The following is a 13935-nucleotide window of genomic DNA, read 5'->3' on the forward strand; positions in this document are numbered from 1 at the left end:
GGGGAAATGTAATTGGCTGACTCTAGACAACCACACGCCCAGAGGGTGTATACGTTTGCAACTATATTTTGTAGTTTCATTTTTTATTTACCCTCAAAATGATTTCAATCTGTTTCTCAATGGATTTGTATAAATTATGGCCAACTAAAGAGAATTGTTAATGTGGCACCCCTAGGGGTATTTGCCACAAAAATAGTTACTGACAGTAAGTACAAATACTAAAATAGCAAGACTGCACTACCACCTCCGGCCAAAAGGGGGAGCTCCAGAGACTCCCCTTGATCCATTCTGGTCTGAGAGAAGAACTGGCAGTTGGGCTAAGGAGCTGATAGTGAGAGGTCATACAGTTGAATCTCTAACAGCCCTGTGACTGTTACCAGGCCTAAATCACCGGCCTGAGGAGAAGAGGGATAGAGAAAAAGGACATTGTGAGAACCGGGTAGCATTAATCACTACCCAGAACAGGCGCAAAGACGGATACCGGATCCGTGGCTGTATTCATTATATATAATACAGCAACCGGAAAAACGTGAGGTGATATCAGCTTCACTAGGGCCGGACGCAGCAACAGACACAGAGTTCAGCGGTACTCCCAGAGGGGGTAAACCGATAAAAGGACTCGGGTTGCCCGTCGAACCAGGACCCGGAGGGGACAGATTGGGCCGGCAGCCAGTTCACATACAGCAGCAGGGCCACACAGAAATTGCGCACAATAAGAGGCGAAGACCCCGGCAGGGTCAAAGTAACTCAGAGTTCCCATACAGACTCCGGTGACAGGACTGGTTGTAAATCCTTTTATGTTAAAGTAAACTGGTTAAACGTTTCAGTGCCTCAGTCTTTCATTTGGACAATAGCCATCTATCCAGGATCGGGATCGTCACCGCTGGGAGAACCTGCTGCTGATCAAGTAAGTGCCTGTCCCCTCATGATACCCCTTACACTGTGCATTGCCTGAGGCCACAGCACCGGGTCAAGCCACCCGTGACATCCCCCTCAAGAGACAGACTCCATTGGTTCGGTGCTGGGTATCCCGGTCTCCTGGGCGTCACATTATGAAATGTTTCTGCTCGATAAGATTTTTTTTTTTTTTTTTTTTTTTTTTACTTTCCCAGGGGTGTGTATATCCTCAGGAGCCCATTTTAATCACTGATCTATGTAATAACATTTTTTTCCCAAAATCTTAATTTCCATAACTTTGGCGGTAGCACACCAAGAGGGTAATTATTGTTCTTTCCCAAATGGGACAGAAAGCAATTAAAATTATTAATAGAAAATCCCTTCAAGACATCTAGATAGTAACCACATGCATAAGTATGTAGAAAGGTAGGTGTAATGTGCTTCCTCTAAACTAATGGAAAGATAGCAAAATAAGAGTGGGGGTGTGTAGTGAAGAGGTCGCCAATTCAAGCTGGCTTAATCTTTATCACTGATGTCCAGACTGTAATGTGTGACGAAGGTACATGTAGATTTCCAGCTTTTACAGAATAGTCATAAACAAAACAGTAAAAATTGTGTCCTATCAAAAATTCAATGTTTAGACAAATCCACTGGTGAATTTCTCCACAGATTTACATGGCAACAATAGACGTAACAGATACATACTTCCATTGATCCAGAACTTAAATGGAATGTCAGAAGTTTATTGCAAAGTAATCCGAGAGCCTGATTATTATATATTATTATAGCACCATTTATTCCATGGTGCTTTGTCTGAAATCAAGTGATGTGTTCATTATTAGGCGGTCAGAACAATCCATGTTTTATCAGCAGGAAATTATCATTACTGGACTAGATCTCACATGCCAGATAGTCCAGCCAATCTGTGGAAGCCCATCCCCCCCCCACTGCTACCTGGCAGCTTGATGACTGCCCAGTGCAGAAAGCTGCCAATCTGAGGTGTCGGTAGGGTTATACGCAGCTCAACATTCCCGAGCACTGCTGCATGTACAGTAGAGTAAACTGGGATTCCATCAAAACTGCAGCAATCAGCCCAGAAAGTCACACATCCCTGGACACAGGCGTTCTGTCCCTACATAATGCTGCCTTCAGATTACAGGTGACATTTTTTTTTTTTGTGAATTCCTTTGACAGTCCAGAAATTAAAGCGCTTCTCTACCACAAGAGGAAAGAGAACTTGCTGCTTCTTTATCCATCTTGTTGCAGTTACGTCTACCAAGAGAGTTGATGAAATGTCATCCTAGGAAATAATTCTTCCTTTATTTTGGTAATAGCCTTCCATGTCGAAAAGTAAGGGAATATCGTCCTTTATTGTAAGAATATCTGAGAAAAGCAAAGGAATGTTGGAAAAAGCTTGAGCTTCTATTTCCTGGACGATCAGTTGCTGCTGGTGCAATGTCTGCCTCCTAGGAACCATCTATTGAATCTTTTAGCAAAGCTACTGCTTGCTCTTCGCCTAAACAAAAAAAACAACCAAAACCTATTTGTCACTACCTTTTGAAGGGGGATAGCTCTTTCATCTCAACTGTAGTCCCACCCTAATGGTTCATCACGTGCTGTTGTGGAGAGGAGGAAATTGGAAATTAAGTTTGTTTCCTCAACCACAACCGCGCCCTTGTAGTCTCAAATCTGCTAATCTATGAGGTTCTTGCGGGTTCCTTAACCTGCAAGCAAAGGAAAAGTGCTTCCATTTGCTTAACAGATTTCCTGACGCACTGCGGTGCTATCCTGGTTGGAGGAAATCATTACCGAAAAGTGTAATTGCCAATTCTGCGTTGTATTTTGCCAACAAAAAGACAATGTTTTCTTTCCAGGAAAGGAACTTCAAGACTGTATGAGAACTAACACAAGGTTCAGGAGTCCTAACTGGAGAGTGGAGTGTTTTATTTATCTCCTTAAAAAAAATTGCTAGCTGATGGTAATTTTAAAGGGAAAAAAATGGACCTTTATAGGTCTCACTTTATCAAAAGTCTCCAGAAGAAACTTCAACTGATCAGAGCTAGGTGATTAAATATTCTGAGTTCACCAGGGAGAGAAAAAAAAAAGCTTCAAAATTTCACTGTACATTTTGGCTGTAGATGGCTCTGGAAGATAGTTGTAAACCCACCACAATGGCGGCCAAACACTTCCTTTCCGGGGTCCCCATTGTGGGTGGGTTTTTCAAAATGCTGAGCACTCGTTAAACACAACAGTAACCTAAAAATCAGTGATACTTTTCTAACTGGGAGTAATAGTTTGTAGTCTTATTCCCTCTTCCCTTTAATGGCTGATAACAGGGAGTAGTAGATTGCAGTCTGCTGTTCTACAGCTGCTGTGCCCGGCCAAGAAGCTGATGAGCGGCTGCTGGAGTTCACCTACTTGTAACTCGCCTACTTATAACTTCCGCAAAGCCCCTGAGGGACCCTGTAACAGTGACCAGGTTACTGCAGCGCCATCTCCTTCCACCCCTCTCTGTCACCAGTATAAGATGTAGGTAATAATGCTACTTTCTTGGGACAGTGGAGGAGGCCCACCTTAGAACTTGCACAGCTTCACAACTCGAGTGCATGGAGTCGATCTGTTCAGATATTGGATTGTAAATTTTGATTATGTACATAGCAAGAGATGTGAGAACTTAAAATATCACCTTTATTGGTGTTAATTTTAATATTTTTGGCAATTATATTTGCTTTAATTAGGTGTTGCAACTGTTTGACTAGTATTGAGACCCTCTACCCCAGCTGCATTCTCCATCTCTTAACTACTAAATAGACATTTCTTAGGGGAATAAGGGACAGTATAAACCATCATTGGTGAACAAAATGTGATAAATACGACCCCCTATATGTCCACAAGTCATGTATATAACCAATCGAATTATAGACCCTATTAGAAAGGAGTTATCAGTGGTCAAACCTTACCCACCATAGATCTCTCTCAACATTTAGCGTTGGTCAAGAACTCGAAATGAACAACATTAACCCCTTTCTGCCATTAGACGTACTATTCCGTCCATGTGGGGTGGGCTTTACTTCCCAAGGACGGAATAGTACGTCATAGCCGATCGGCCGCGCTCACGGGGGGAGCGCGGCCGATCGCGGCCGGGTGTCAGCTGCTTATCGCAGCTGACATCCGGCACTATGTGCCAGGAGCGGTCACGGACCGCCCCCGACACATTAACCCCCGGCACACCGCGATCAAACATGATCGCGATGTGCCGGCGGTGCAGGGAAGCATCGCGCAGGGAGGGGGCTCCATGCGGGCTTCCCTGAGACCCCCGCAGCAACGCGATGTGATCGCGTTGCTCCGGGGGTCTCCTACCTCCCTCCCTGCATCAAGTCCCGGATCCAATATGGCCGCGGATCCGGGTCCTGCAGGGAGGGAGGTGGCTTACCAAGTGCCTGCTCAGAGCAGGCACTTGGTAACGCTGCAGCGCTCTGAGACAGATCGGTGATCTGTCAGAGTGCTGTGCAAACTGTCAGATCACCGATCTGTATTGTCCCCCCCGGGACAAAGTAAAAAAGTAAAAAAAAAAATTTTTTACAAGTGTGTAAAAAAAAAAAAAAAAAAAAAAACCTAAATAATGAAAAAAAAAATATATATATTATTCCCATAAATACATTTCTTTATCTAAATAAAAAAAAAAAAAACAATAAAAGTACACATATTTAGTATCGCCGCGTCCGTAACGACCCGACCTATAAAACTGGCCCACTAGTTAACCCCTTCAGTAAACACCGTAAGAAAAAAAAAAAAAAAAGAGGCAAAAAACGCTTTATTATACCGCCGAACAAAAAGTGGAATAACACGCGATCAAAAAGACAGATATAAATAACGTCATCTTGTCCCGCAAAAAATGAGCCACCATACAGCAACATCAGCAAAAAAATAAAAAAGTTATAGTCCTCAGAATAAAGCGATGCAAAAATAATTATTTTTTCTATAAAATAGTTTTTATCGTATAAAAGCGCCAAAACATAAAAAATGATATAAATGAGGTGTCGCTGTAATCGTACTGACCCGAAGAATAAAACGGCTTTATCAATTTTACCAAACGCGGAACGGTATAAACGCCTCCCCCAAAAGAAATTCATGAATAGCTGGTTTTTGGTAATTCTACCTCACAAAAATCGGAATAAAAGGCGATCAAAAAATGTCACGTGCCCGAAAGTGTTACCAATAAAAACGTCAACTCGTCCCGCAAAAAACAAGACCTCATATGACTCTGTGGACTCAAATATGGAAAAATTATAGCTCTCAAAATGTGGTAACGCAAAAAATATTTTTTGCAATAGAAAGCGTCTTTCAGTGAGTGACGGCTGCCAATCATAAAAATTCGCTAAAAAATCTGCTATAAAAGTAAATCAAACCCCCCTTCATTACCCCCTTAGTTAGGGAAAAGTAAAAAAAAATTTAAATGTATTTATTTCCATTTTCCCATTAGGGTTAGGGCTGAGGTTAGGGCTAGGGTTATGGTTAGGGCTAGGGTTAAGGCTACAGTTAGGGTTGGGGCTAAAGTTAGGGTTAGGGTTTGGATTACATTTGCGGTTGGGAATAGGGTTGGGATTAGGGTTAGGGGTGTGTCAGGGTTACAGGTGTGGTTAGTGATACCGTTGGAATTAGAGTTAGGGGTGTGTTTGGATTAGGGTTTCAGTTATAATTGGGGGGTTTCCACTGTTTAGGCACATCAGGGGCTCTCCAAACGCAACATGGCGTCCGATCTCAATTCCAGCCAATTCTGCGTTGAAAAAGTAAAACAGTGCTCCTTCCCTTCCGAGGTCTCCCGTGTGCCCAAACAGGAGTTTACCCCAATATATGGGGTATCAGCGTACTCAGGACAAATAGGACAACAACTTTTAGGGTCCAAGTTCTCCTGTTACCCTTGGGAAAATACAAAACTGGGGGCTAAAAGATAAGTTTTGTGGGAAAAATTTTTTTTTTAATTTTCACGGCTCTGCGTTATAAACTGTAGTGAAATACGTGTGGGCTCAAAGTTCTCACAACACATCTAGATAAGTTCCTTTGGGGGTCTAGTTTCCAATATGGGGTCACTTGTTGGGGGTTTCTACTGTTTAGGTACATCAGGGGCTCTGCAAACGCAATGTGACGCCTGCAGACCATTCTATCTAAGTCTGCATTCCAAATGGCGCTCCTTCCCTTCCGAGCCCTCCCATGCGCCCAAACGGTGGTTCCCCTCCACATATGGGGCATCAGCGCACTCAGGACAAATTGGACAACAAATTTTGGGGTCCAATTTCTCCTGTTACCCTCGAGAAAATACAAAACTGGGGGCTAAAAAATAATTTTGGGGGGAATTTTTATTTTTATTTTCACGGCTCTGCGTTAGAAACTGTAGTGAAACACTTGGGGGCTCAAAGTTCTCACAACACATCTAGATAAGTTCCTTGGGGGGTCTAGTTTCCAATATGGGGTCACTTGTGGGGGGTTTCTATTGTTTAGGTACATTAGGGGCTCTGCAAACGCAATGTGACGCCTGCAGACCATTCCATCTAAGTCTGTATTTCAAATGGCTCTCCTTCCCTTCCGAGCCTTCCCATGCGCCCAAACGGTGGTTCCCCCCCACATATGGGGTATCAGCGCACTCAGGACAAATTGCACAACAAATTTTGGGGTCCAATTTCTCCTGTTCCCCTCGGGAAAATACAAAACTGGGGGCTAAAAAATATTATTTGTGGGAAAAAAAATTTGTTTTATTTTTACGGCTCTGCATTATAAACTTCTGTGAAGCTCTTGGTGGGTCAAAGTGCTCACAGCACATCTAGATAAGTTCCTTAGGGGGTCTACTTTCCAAAATGGTGTCACTTGTGGGGGGTTTCAATGTTTAGGCACATCAGTGGCTCTCCAAACGCAACATGGCGTCTCATCTCAATTCCTGTGAATTTTGCATTGAAAAGTCAAACGGCGCTCCTTCCCTTCCGAGCTCTCCCATGCGCCCAAACAGTGGTTTACCCCCACATATGGGGTATCAGCGTACTGAGGACAAATTGTGCAACAACTTTTTGGTTCCAAATTCTTTTCTTACTATTGGGAAAATAAAAAATTGGGGGCGAAAAGATCATTTTTTTTTTACAAAAAATATTTTTTATTTTTACGGTTCTGCATTATAAACTTCTGTGAAGCACTTGGTGGGTCAAAGTGCTCACCACACCTCTAGATAAGTTCCTTAGGGGGTCTACTTTCCAAAATGGTGTCACTTGTGGGGGGTTTCAATGTTTAGGCACATCAGTGGCTCTCCAAACGCAACATGGCGTCCCATCTCAATTCCAGTCAATTTTGCATTAAAAAGTCAAATGGCGCTCCTTCGCTTCCAATCTCGGTCATGCGCCCAAATAGTGGTTTACCTCCACTTATGTGGTATCAGCGTACTCAGGACAAATTGTACAACAAGGTTTGGGGTCCATTTTCTCCTGTAACTCTTGGCAAAATAAAACAAATTGGAGCTGAAGTAAATTTTTTGTGAAAAAAAGTAAAATGTTAATTTTTATTTAAACATTCCAAAAATTCCTGTGAAACACCTGAAGGGTTAATAAACTTCTTGAATGTGGTTTTGAGAACCTTGAGGGGTGCAGTTTTTAGAATGGTGTCACACTTGGGTATTTTCTATCATATAGACCCCTCAAAATGACTTCAAATGAGATGTGGCCCCTAAAATAAAATGGTGTTGTAAAAATGAGAAATTGCTGGTCAACTTTTAACCCTTATAACTCCCTAACAAAAAAAAATTTTGGTTCCAAAATTGTGCTGATGTAAAGTAGACATGTGGGAAATGTTACTTATTAAGTATTTTGTGTGACATATCTCTGTGATTTAATTGCATAAAAATTCAAAGTTGGAAAATTGCAAAATTTTCAAAATTTTCGCCATATTTCCGTTTTTTTCACAAATAATCGCAAGTAATATCAAAGAAATTTTACCACTATCATGAAGTAACATAGTAACATAGTAAGGCCGAAAAAAGACATTTGTCCATCCAGTTCAGCCTATATTCCATCATAATAAATCCCCAGATCTACGTCCTTCTACAGAACCTAATTGTATGATACAATATTGTTCTGCTCCAGGAAGACATCCAGGCCTCTCTTGAACCCCTCGACTGAGTTCGCCATCACCACCTCCTCAGGCAAGCAATTCCAGATTCTCACTGCCCTAACAGTAAAGAATCCTCTTCTATGTTGGTGGAAAAACCTTCTCTCCTCCAGACGCAAAGAATGCCCCCTTGTGCCCGTCACCTTCCTTGGTATAAACAGATCCTCAGCGAGATATTTGTATTGTCCCCTTATATACTTATACATGGTTATTAGATCGCCCCTCAGTCGTCTTTTTTCTAGACTAAATAATCCTAATTTCGCTAATCTATCTGGGTATTGTAGTTCTCCCATCCCCTTTATTAATTTTGTTGCCCTCCTTTGTACTCTCTCTAGTTCCATTATATCCTTCCTGAGCACCGGTGCCCAAAACTGGACACAGTACTCCATGTGCGGTCTAACTAGGGATTTGTACAGAGGCAGTATAATGCTCTGATCATGTGTATCCAGACCTCTTTTAATGCACCCCATGATCCTGTTTGCCTTGGCAGCTGCTGCCTGGCACTGGCTGCTCCAGGTAAGTACAATATGTCACGAGAAAACAATGTCAGAATCACCGGGATCCGTTGAAGCGTTCCAGAGTTATAACCTCATAAAGGGACAGTGGTCAGAATTGTAAAAATTGGCCCGGTCCATAACGTGCAAACCACCCTTGGGGGTAAAGGGGTTAACAATCAATGACAAATGAGGAGTTGACAATGCAACATTCCTTATGGGTGATTATCAACGTTGAGTGCATTATATAGCATGATACGGAAGATTCAGAACCCACCTGGACTGAAGTAAAAGGGATCCTAACAACAAAGAGGTCAGACTGGACACCTCCACCTGGACGCAACCCTTATTTGGATAAATATATAGACTCCTTCAGACATTTGATAAAATCCACCATCATAGATACTAACAGGAGACAAGCATCCAACATCAGTGCCCAGGAGAGAAAAGCCATACAGTCTCTGAAAACCAACAAAGAAATGATCATGAAACCTGCTGACAAGGGAGGTGCAATAGTCCTGAACATTTCAGACTATATGAAGGAAGCAAACAGACAACTTATGGACACACGCTACTACAAAAAATTGGGAGTCGGATCCTACACAGGACTATTACAAGGAACTAAACGAGTTGGTATCTTGTCTGCCCGACGAAACCATAAGAGCCAATGACCTGATACCAGAAAGTCCAAGAACAGGGATATTCTTCCCAAAATCCACAAATCTGTAAATCCAGGAAGGCCAATTATTTCATGTGTGGGCACCCTTACTGAGCAGGTTTCTGGATGGGTAGAGGGCATTCTTAAACCCCTGGTAAAGGATACACCCAGCTTCATTCAGGACACAACTGACCTATTGAATAAACTATCAGCGATAGGTCCTCTACCAGAAGGAACCATCCTGGCCACCATGGATGTGGAATCTTTGTACTCCAATATCTCACACCAGGACGGATTAAATGCCTGCAAATTCTTCTTGGAAAACACAGGGACTGATGCAAATTCTGTGGTGAAACTTATAAACTTCAACCTCACCCACAATTACTTTGAATTTGACAAGAAGATCTATCTACAGGAGACTGGCACAGCAATGGGAAGTAAAATGGCCCCACAGAATGCAAATCTTTTCATGGCCAAGCTTGAAAACGACTTTGTCCTCATGTCCCATCAGGCCTCTGGCATACTACCGCTACATTGATGATATTTATTCATCTGGACGGAGTCTGAGCCACAGCTAAAGACGTTCCATGAACAGTTTAATCAATTTCATCCTACCATCAACTTGACACTCAACTACTTCAACTGAAATTAACTTTTTGGACACCATCATTAAGCTGCAGAACAATTAAATGGAGACATCCCTGTATCAGAAGCCAATCGACCGTCCAACATACCTTAAATGGGACAGTTTCCATCCAAAACACATAAAAAAACTCCATTGTTTACAACCAAGCCATCAGATACAATCGTATATGTTCCAAGCCAATGGACAGGGATGAACACCTTGGTCGCCTCAGAAAGACCTTTTTGAATCAGGGCTACCATCCAAGAACAATAGAAAACCAGATTACAAGAGCCACCAGAATATCAAGGAATCACCTGCTACATTACAAAGCTAAAGAAGAAAATAACCGGGTACCTCTAGTAGTTACCTACAATCCAAAGCTGGAGGCGCTAAGGGGAGCTGCACGGAAATTACAGCCTTTACTACAAAAAGATGCCTGATTACAATCCATTTTTCCAGACCCCCACTACTGTTTTTTAGTCAGCCCCCAAATCTAAGAAGCATCATTGTAAAGAGCTCCATGTCTTCTCCAACAGCTGCAGGTACCTTTCCTTGCAATCAGAAAAAATGTAAAACCTGTCCATTTATAATGACCACGGACAAGATAAAGATCCCCAATTCACATCAGGACTACAAGATCGCAGGTACCTTCAGCTGCAACACTTCTAATGTGGTGTACCTAATTATTTGTACTAAATGTCCAACTGGGGGTCTGTATGTGGGGGAGACAGGGCAAAATGTTTGAGCAAAAATGAATTCTCACTGCCACACAATAAGAGAAAAAAGAATGGATCTACCTGTGGCAATACATTTTTGTCTCCCAAATCATAACATGGACATGAAATTACTTGTGTTAAAAGGTAGCTTCAAATCTAAGAGACAGAAGAGTATGGGAATATAAACTGATGACCTTTGACAGTCTCATTGCAGGAATGAATGTGTTGCATGGATTTATGTCTTTTTACATCAACTAAGAAACTTGCCCCTCAGACCATGTGGGGTCATCACAACAACCAGACCCCAATAAAACAATCCTTATCTAGAACTGGCCCAATATTTATGGACATGACTGTTTATCACTCATGGTAATTCTGCTTCATGTCACCTGTCTTATCCATGGCTTTTTTTTCCTTCTGTGCTATGTTGTGCATAAATATGTGATTCTTCAGAATTTCTTGCAGTCTTTGCCTGATGAAGAGACCTGTGTAGTGTTGAGCATTCCGATACTGCAAATATCGGGTATCGGCCGATATTCGCTGTATCGGAATTCCGATACCGAGTTCCGATACTTTTGCGATATCGGAATCGGAAGTTCCTATAGTGCAGTGATGCACTATAATGGAGTGTGAGCGGGGTCTGTGTGTGTGTGCGCCGGGGCTCTGTGTGTGTGCTGGGGCTCTGTGCGTAGCGTGCCGGAGCTCTGTGGGCCTGCCAGGGCTCTGTGCGGCGTGCGGGGCTCTGCATGTGTGCTGGGGCTCTGCGTGTGTGCCGGAGCTTTGCGTGTGTGCCGGGGCTCTGCGTGTGCGCCGGGGCTCTGTGGGCTACGGTTGCTCTGCCTGTGTGCAGGCATCATCCGATGGGACTACAAGTGCCATCGGACGATGCCAACTACAGTGACAGTGATTGACACATTAGCCAATGATGGGACAGTAGTAGTCCCATCTTACGGCTAATGTGTTGAATGAAAAAACATACATGCTACATAAATACTACATACAGTACATTCATACATTAAGCATACAGTACATTAAACATAGAGTTCATACCATTACTTGTCACTTTGTTCCCCGAAGCCAGTGTCATCTGTAAAAATGAAAATAACAAACCACCAATATACTTTCTGTCCGCAGAAATCCACGAGTGTCTCACAACGATCTCCCGTAGAGAACGGCAGTATCAGGTGATGCGACTGCTCTCTAGGGGCTCCAGGAACATAATGACGGGAGGAAGGTATCCTTCCGCACTGTATTCCTCCGTCGCTGTAAAAAAAAAAAAAAGTCCCTAGTCTCCCTTTTGGTATTGCTGTATGAGAAATTTTCCCACGCAGCAATTGCCAAAAAGTGAGACTTTCCTAAGGTAACCTCAGTGATGCACTGCAGGAGCCATTGTCTCCTGTCAGTGTGTCACTGAGGGTGCTATAGAGCAGTGACATCACCCGATTTCACTGTTCTATAGGGGAGATCGTCGTGGGACACTCGTTATTGATTGGACTACGGCGGACAGGTAGTATACGGTTTATTTTACGTTTTTTGCAGGCGCTGAAGTATGGTAAGTATGGTTCAATGAAGAATATTAAAATACTTTTTTCCTAATGTGTGTGTTTTATTAACCCTTTATTACTAATGGATTAATAATGGATATCCATGGCCCCTCTCTAGGCTATGAATATCAGCCCGCAGCTGTCTACGTAGCCTTTCTGGCTATAAAATATAAGGGGACCACACCTCATTATTTGGGGGGTCCCCCTATTTTAATAGCCAGTAAAGGCTACGCAGACAGCTGCGGGCTGATATTCATAGCAGGCTACAGATATTGGTTCCCGGCCGTCGGCTTTCCCCCTCTGGCGCAAAAAATTGCATGGGAGCCTATGCCGTGTTTTTTCCTTTTTTTTTTTTAAATTAAATGCTCATTAACCCCTTAATGGCATTGGACGTACTATACCGTCCGATGCCGGCTCCCCTGCTTTGATGCAGGGCTCCGCGGTGAGCCCGCATCAAAGCCGGGACATGTCAGCTGTTTTGAACAGCTGACATGTGCCCGTAATAGGCGCGGGCAGAATCGCGATCTGCCCACACCTATTAACTAGTTAAATGCCGCTGTCAAACGCAGACAGCGGCATTTAACTACCGCTTCCAGCCGGAAATGACGTCATCGCCGACCCCCGTCACATGATGGGGGTCGGCGATGCTTGTATATTGTAACCATAGAGGTCCTTGAGACCTCTATGGTTACTGATGACCGGTGGCTGTGAGCGCCACCCTGTGGTCGGCGCTCACAGCACACCTCCATTTCTGCTACATAGCAGCGATCAGCAGATCGCTGCTATGTAGCAGAGCCGATCGCGTTGTGCCTGCTTCTAGCCTCCCATGGAGGCTATTGAAGCATGGCAAAAGTTTAAAAAAAATTTGAAAAAAATAAAAAAAACATAAAAGTTTAAATCACCCCCCTTTTGCCCCAATCAAAATAAATCAATAAAAAAAATATCAAATCTACGCATATTTGGTATCGCCGCGCTCAGAATCGCCCGATCTATCAATTAAAAAAAAGTATTAACCTGATCGCTAAACAGCGTAGCGGGAAAAAAATTCGAAACGCCAGAATTACGTTTTTTTGGTCGTCGCGACATTGCATTAAAATGCAATAACGGGCGATCGAAAGAACGTATCTGCACCGAAATGCTATCATTAAAAACGTCATCTCGGCACGCAAGAAATAAGCCCTCAACCGACCCCAGATCACGAAAAATGGAGACGCTACGAGTATCGGAAAATGGCGCAATTTTTTTTTTTTTTTTAGCAAAGTTTGGAATTTTTTTTCACCACTTAGATAAAAAATAACCTAGTCATGTTAGGTGTCTATGAACTCGTACTGACCTGGAGAATCATAATGGCAGGTCATTTTTAGCATTTAGTGAACCTAGCAAAAAAGCCAAACAAAAAACCAATGTGGGATTGCACTTTTTTTGCAATTTCACCGCACTTGGAATTTTTTTCCCGTTTTCTAGTACACGACATGCTAAAACCAATGATGTCGGTAAAAAGTACAACTCGTCCTGCAAAAAATAAGCCCTCACATGGCCAAATTGACGGAAAAATAAAAAAGTTATGGCTCTGGGAAGGAGGGGAGCGAAAAACGAACACGGAAAAACGAAAAATCCCCTGGTCATGAAGGGGTTAAGGCCTCTTTCTTACTTGCGTCGGTACCGGTCCGTCGCTATGCGTCGGGCCGACGTACCGACGGACATTGTGAAATTTGTGCACGACGTGGGCCGCGGATACAGTTTTTCAACGCATCCGCTGCCCATTCTGAAGTCCGGGAGGAGGGGGGGCGGAGTTTTGGCCGAGCATGCGCGGTATAAAATGGCGGACGCGATGGACAAAAAAACCTTCACTTGA

The sequence above is a fragment of the Ranitomeya imitator genome, chromosome 1 (assembly GCF_032444005.1).
Source record: "Ranitomeya imitator isolate aRanImi1 chromosome 1, aRanImi1.pri, whole genome shotgun sequence".
Taxonomy (NCBI): domain Eukaryota; kingdom Metazoa; phylum Chordata; class Amphibia; order Anura; family Dendrobatidae; genus Ranitomeya; species Ranitomeya imitator.